Source organism: Salvelinus sp. IW2-2015, unplaced genomic scaffold, assembly GCF_002910315.2.
Source record: "Salvelinus sp. IW2-2015 unplaced genomic scaffold, ASM291031v2 Un_scaffold2574, whole genome shotgun sequence".
Taxonomy (NCBI): Eukaryota; Metazoa; Chordata; class Actinopteri; order Salmoniformes; family Salmonidae; genus Salvelinus; species Salvelinus sp. IW2-2015.
The window spans coordinates 161,772-168,785 of record NW_019943884.1 but is presented as its reverse complement, the minus strand read 5'-3'; positions in this window follow the sequence as shown (position 1 = coordinate 168,785).

Here is a 7,014-nt window from a genome sequence, read left to right as displayed (position 1 = left end):
GGAGTCAGACCGGTGGAGGAGGGATGTAACYAATTCTGGGCGTACTCRGCCAKGAAAAAGGAATCGGGCCCACTCCCCCTSCCGGTCCTTGGCAATGGCTCCTCAGGAACCWCCCCAGCTCCTGGTTCATCCTCTTCACCTGCCCATTAGACTGAGGCTTATRCCCAGTAGTGAGGCTGACAGTGACACCGAGCTTCTCCGTGAAGGCTCTCCATACCCGTGATGTGAATTGGGGGCCACGGTCGGAGACGATGTCCTCCGGTAGGCCATAATGCTGGAAGACCTGCTGGAATAGTGCCTCAGTGACCTGGAGAGCGGTAGGGAGACCAGAGAGAGGGATAAAACMACAGGAATTTGAGAATCTATCTAAGACCAAGATTGTGGTTAAACCATCAGAGGAGGGGAGCCCAGTGACAAAATCAATGGATAGATGAGACCAGGGACGCCGAGGCACGGGAAGGGGAAGGAGTTTCCCTGCTGGAGTGTGCTGGGGGGGATTTTGTTTGGGCACACACAGAACAGGAGTTGACGTAACAAATAACGTCCTGCTCCAAGGTGGGCCACCAATACTTTTCAGAGAGAGATTGAATAGTATGGGTGATTCCTGGATGTCCAGCAACGAGAGCTGTGTGTGCCAAAGTCAGCAGCCGATCCTTTATCCACGTGGGAACGTACACTACCGCTCAAATGTTTGGGTCACTTAGAAATGCCCTTGTTTTTTTAAGAAAATCAATTTTTTTTCCATTAAAATAACATCAAATTTATCAGAAATACAGTGTAGACATTGTTAATGTTGTAAATGACTATTGTAGCTGGAAACGTCAGATTTTTTTAGGCGTACATAGGCGTACAAAGGCCCATTTTCAGCAACCATCACTCCTGTGTTCCAATGGCACATTGTGTTAGCTAATCCAAGTTTATAATTTTAAAAGGCTAATTGATCATTAGAAAACCCTTTTGCAAATATGTTAGCACAGCTGAAAACTTGTCCATATTAAAGAAGCAATAAAACTGGCTTTCTTTAGACTAGTTGAGTATCTGGAGCATAAGCATTTGTCGGTTCGATTACAGGCTCAAAATGTCCAGAAACAAATAACTTTCCTCTGAAACTCGTCAGTCTATTCTTGTTCTGAGAAATGAAGGCTATTCCATGTGAGAAATTACCAAGAAACTGAAGATTTCATACAACGCTGTGTACTACTCCCTTCACAGAACAGCGCAAACTGGCTCTAACCAGAATAGAAAAAGGAGTGGGAGGCTCCGGTGCACAAATGAGTGAGAGGACAATTACATTAGTGTCTAGTTTGAGAAACAGACGCCTCACAAGTCCTCAACTGGCAGCTTCATTAAATAGTACCCGTAAAATACCAGTCTCAACATCAACAGTGAAGAGGCGACTCCAGGATGCTGGCCTTCTAGCCCAAGTTCCTCTGTCCGGTGTCTGTGTTTTTTTGCCCATCATTTCTTTTTTTTTGGTCAGTCTGAGTTATGGCTTTTTCTTTGCAACTCTGCCTGAGGGTGAGGGTACCAACACTAGGTTATCCAGACGGATGGCCATTGCGATGAGTGTGTCTAAGGAGAGGTTGTCGTCTCGACATGCCAGTTCCGTCTGGACCTCCTTGCACAGTCCTCTTCTGCGTACGGAGCGCCGGCTCATTCCAGCTGCTGGATGCTGCTACTGTCCGGAAGGTGAGCGCGTAGTGGTCATCCTGCCGTAGATGATAGAAGATACCTCTGAACAGAGACATGAACCCCTAATACGAAAGCCAGCTGCTCCTCTCCTCTCTCCCAGACGGCCGTAGCCCACTCCAATGCCCGCCCAGTCAGCAGAGAAATAACCGTGGCAACCTTGGACCTCTAGGTGGTGGGAGCTGCCACCTGGTGTGCAAAATAGAAGGGAACACTGGAGTTCTTGGTTCTTTAGTCAGCACCTCATCATGACTCTCATTGGTTCTTTAGTCAGCACCTCATCATGACTCTCATTGGTTCTTTAGTCAGCACCTCACATGAACTCTCATTGTTCTTTAGTCAACACCTTCTATCATCGACTCTCATTGGTTCTTTAAGTCAGCTACCTCATCATGACTCTCATTGGTTCTTTAGTCAGCACCCTCACCATGACTCTCATTGGTTCTTTTAGTCAGCAACCTCATCATGACTCTCATTGTTTCTTTAGTCAGCACCTCATCATGACTCATTGGTTCTTTAGTCAGCACCTTCCATCATGACTCTCATTGGTTCTTTAGTCAGCACCTCATCATGACTCTCATTGGTTTCTTTAGTCAGCACTCATCATGACTCTCATTGGTTCTTTAGTCAGCACCTCATCATGACTCTCATTGGTTTTCTTTAGTCAGCACCTCACCATGACTCTCATTGTTCTTTAGTCAGCACCTCATCATGACTCTCATTGGTTCTTTAGTCAGCACCTCATCACATGACTCTCATTGGTTCTTTTAGTCAGCACCGTCACATGACTCTCATTGGTTCTTTAGTCAGCACCTCATCATGACTCTCATTGGTTTCTTAGTCGCACCTCATCATGACTCATTGGTCTTTAGTCGCACCTCACCATGACTCTCATTGGTTCTTAGTCAGCACCCTCATCATGACTCTCATTGGTTCTTTAGTCAGCACCTCATCATGACTCTCATTGGTTCTTTGTCACACCTCATCATGACTTCCATTGGTCTTTAGTCAGCACTCACCAATGACTCTCATTGGTTCTTTAGTCAGCACCTCATCATGACTCTCATTGGTTCTTTAGTCAGCACCTCACCATGACTCTCTGGTTTCTTTAGTCAGCACTCACATGATCTCTTGGTTCTTTAGTCAGCACCTGTCATCATGACTCTCATTGGTTCTTTAGTCAGCTCACCATGACCTTCATTGGTTTCTAGTCAGCACCTCATCATGAGCACCTCATTGGTTCTTTAGTCAGCACCTCATCATGACTCTCATTGGTTCTTTAGTCAGCACCTCTCATCACTGATCACCTTTGGTTCCTTAGTCAGCACCTCATCATGACTCTCATTGGTTCTTTAGTCAGCACCTCTACCATGACTCTCATTGGTTCTTTAGTCAGCACCTCATCAATGACTCTCATTGGTCTTTAGTCAGCACCTCATCATGACTCTCATTGGTTCTTAGTCAGCACCTCCTCATGACTCTCATTGGTTCTTTAGTCAGCACCTCACCATGACTTCATTGGTCTTTTTAGTCGCACCTCATCATGACTCTCATTGGTTCTTTAGTCAGCACCTCATCATGACTCTCATTGGTTCTTTAGTCAGCACCTCATCATGACTCTCATTGGTTCTTTAGTCAGCACCTCACCATGACTCTCATTGGTTCTTTAGTCAGCACCTCACCATGACTCTCATTGGTTCTTTAGTCAGCAACCTCATCATGACTCTCATTGGTCCTTTAGTCAGCACCTCCCATGACTCTCATTGGTTCTTTAGTCAGCACTCATGACTCTCATTGGTTCTTTAGTCCACCTCATCATGACTCTCATTGGTTCTTAGTCAGCACCTCACATGATTCTCATTGGTTCTTTAGTCAGCACCTCATCATGACTCTCATTGGTTCTTTAGTCAGCACCTCACCATGACTCTCATTGGTTCTTTTAGTCAGCACCTCATCATGACTCTCATTGGTTCTTTGTCAGCACCTCATCATGACTTCTCATTGTTCTTTAGTCAGCACCTCACCATGACTCTCATTGGTTCTTTAGTCAGCACCTCCATCATGACTCTATTGGTTCTTTAGTCAGCACGCTCCTCACCATGACTCTCATTGGTCCTTTAGTCAGCACCTCATCAGACTCTCATTGGTTCTTTAGTCAGCACATCATCCTGACTCTCATTGGTCTTTAGTCAGCACCTCACCATGACTCACCTTGCTTCACCAATGACCTCACCAAAATGGTGTGTTCCTAATTCATTACACATATTATTTTACACTTCCTCCTTTCTGTTTCTGACTTCCTAAAAGATCCATTCCTTCCTTGGATGATGAACAACATGCATGCTAGGGCAGCAGCACACGTAGGTCTGATTTGACATTGATGCCACCCAAATGGCACCCTATTTCATTATAGTGCACTACTTTAGATACCATAGGACCTATGAGCGCTGGTCTAAAGTAGTGCTTATAAAGGGAATAGGGTGCTTTGGGACAGATCCATAGTGACAGCTAGTAAGGAAGTTGCCCCAGCCATGCCATTGTCACATGTTGACTTACATCAGACAGAAAATAGGTACTGGAGATGAGGAGGTGAAGGCGAGGAGAAGAGGAAAGAGAGGGAGGTGGAGGAGAGGAGAGGAGAAGAGGGAGGTGGAGGAAAGGAGAAGGAGGAGAGGAGAAGAGAAGAGGGAGTGAAGAGAGGAGAGGAGAGGAGAAGAGAGGAAAGAGGGAGGTGGAAGAGAGGAGAGGAGAGGAGAAGAGAGGGAGGTGGAAGAGAGGAGAGGAGAGGAGAGGAGGAAAGAGAACATGTCATCCTGACTTAAGGGGAGAGGACTGAGCAGCCTACCTACTGGTTCACATAACCCCTTATCTATTCTATATCACATGTAAATAGCATGATACTGTATGTCATACTGTACATAGAACATATATGTTGTTAGAATTTGCCAAAGGAGTAAGGACTAAGCAGTCTAACTATTGGTTCACATAACCTTGTACTCTACGGAAAAACGTTGTGGTAGTGTTTGGCTAGTATGTTGATGCATAACACATTAAATATAACATTTATATTTTTGGTAGCATTTAGTTCATAATAACACACGTAGAACATTTAATTGATTTAACATTTATTGTAACAGGGAGTTACGTAAGCCAAATACTCTTGGAAATATCTTGTTTGAACAACTAAGTATCTCGTTTGAACGACTTAGTATCTAATTTGAAAAATTTACTATCTCATTTTGAATGACTTCATCTTACCCGAGTCCGTGTCCTCATTCAGCCACAATAGAATATAAACAGTTTTCATGTCCCGTCGATAGGATAGTCTCTGACGGAGCTCATCCAGTTTGTCCTCCAGTGACTGCACGTTCACCAATAGAACAGAGGGCAACTGTAGTCTATTTGCCCGTCGACGTAGTCACGTCAGGATGCCGCCTCACCTGCATCTCTTTCGCCACCATTTCCTCTTTTGAGTCCCGGGGATTATGGTCCAGTCACACCCTGATCTGTTTCACCTGTCTGGTGTAGTTCTGGTCTTCACTGATCTCACTCTCTGTCAGCTCCGTCTGTTGCGTATAGGGGCAGGACTCGATTGAATACTGATGGTCATGAGCGCCATCTAGCTGGTCCCCGAGCTCTTTAGTGATGGTCCAGGTGGACCTCTTTAGTGAGGGTCCCGGTGGAGCTCTTTAGTGAGGGTCCCGGTGGACCTCTTTAGTGAGGGTCCCGGTTGAACTTCTTTAGTGAGGGTCCCGGTCTCTTTAGTGAGGGTCCCGGTGGACCTCTTTAGCGAGGGTCCCGGTGGAGCTCTTTAGTGAGGGTCCGGTGGAGCTCTTTAGCGAGGGTCCCGGTGGACCTCTTTACTGATGGTCCAGGTGGACCTCTTTACTGATGTCCCGGTGGACCTCTTTTAGTGACTGTCCGTTGGACCTCTTTAGTGAGGGTACCGGTGGACCCCTTTAGTGATGGTCCCGGTGGACCTCTTTAGTGAGGGTCCCGGTGACCTCTTTAGTGAGGGTTCCGGTGGACCTCTTCTCCACTGCAGCACGGAACCCTCTGGCACCCAGGGGTCAGTTTGGAAAGCAGTACTAACCTTATTTGCTGCTGCTAGAAATAAATTGAAGGCACATATTAGGCTATAGTTAAATTGTTCAAGAATCACTGCATATAATGTATATTGACCATTTGATATCCAAAATGGCCTCAGGGATGACAGATTGTGTCTTGGATAAACAATAGCCTTAGCAATAACATAGCCTTAGCAATAACATGTATGTACCTCCTCTGCCTCCTGCACAGTCTGCCTCCTCCTGCACAGTCTGCCTCCTCCTGAACAGTCTGCGTCATCCTGCACAGTCTGCGTTCCTCCTGCACAGTTGCGTCCTCCTGAACAGTCTGCCTCCTCCTGCACAGTCTGCCTCCTCCTGCACAGTCTGCGTCCTCCTGCACAGTCTACCTCCTCCTGCACAGTCTGCGTCCTCCTGCACAGTCTGCGTCCTCCTGCACAGTCTGCATCCTCCTGCACAGTCTGCATCCTCCTGCACAGTCTGCATCCTTCTGCACAATCTGCCTCCTCCTGCACAGTCTGCCTCCTCCTGCACAGTCTGCCTCCTCCTGCACACTCTGTGTCCTCCTGCACAGTCTACCTCCTCCTGCACAGTCTGACTCCTCCTGCACAGTCTGCCTCCTCCTGCATAGTTTGCCTCCTCCTGCACAGTATGCCTCCTCCTGCACAGTATGCCTCCTCCTGCACAGTCTTGCCTCCTCTGCACAGTCTGCTCTCCTCTGCACAGTCTGCCTCCTCCTGAACAGTCTGCCTCCTCCTGAACAGTCTGCCTCCTCCTGCACAGTCTGCCTCCTCCTGCACAGTCTGCCTCCTTCCTGCACAGTCTGCCTCCTCCTGCACAGTCTGTCTCCTCCTGCACAGTATGCGCCTCCTGAACAGTCTGCTCCTCCTGCACAGTCTGCCTCCTCCTGCACAGTCTGCCTCCTCATGCACAGTCTGCCCTCCTCCTGCACAGTCTGCCTCCTCCTGCACAGTCTGCATCCTCCTGCACAGTATGCGTCCTCCTGCACAGTCTGCCTCCTCCTGCACAGTATGCGTCCTCCTGTACAGTCTTGTATCGTCCTGTACAGTCTGTGTCCTCCTGCACAGTCTGCCTCCTCCTGAACAGTCTGCCTCCTCCTGAACAGTCTTCCTCCTCCTGAACAGTCTGGCTCCTCTGGAACAGTCTGCCTCCTCCTGCACAGTCTGCCTCCTCCTGCACAGTCTGCCTCCTCCTGTACAGTCTGCCTCCTCCTGCACAGTCTGCCTCCTCCTGCACA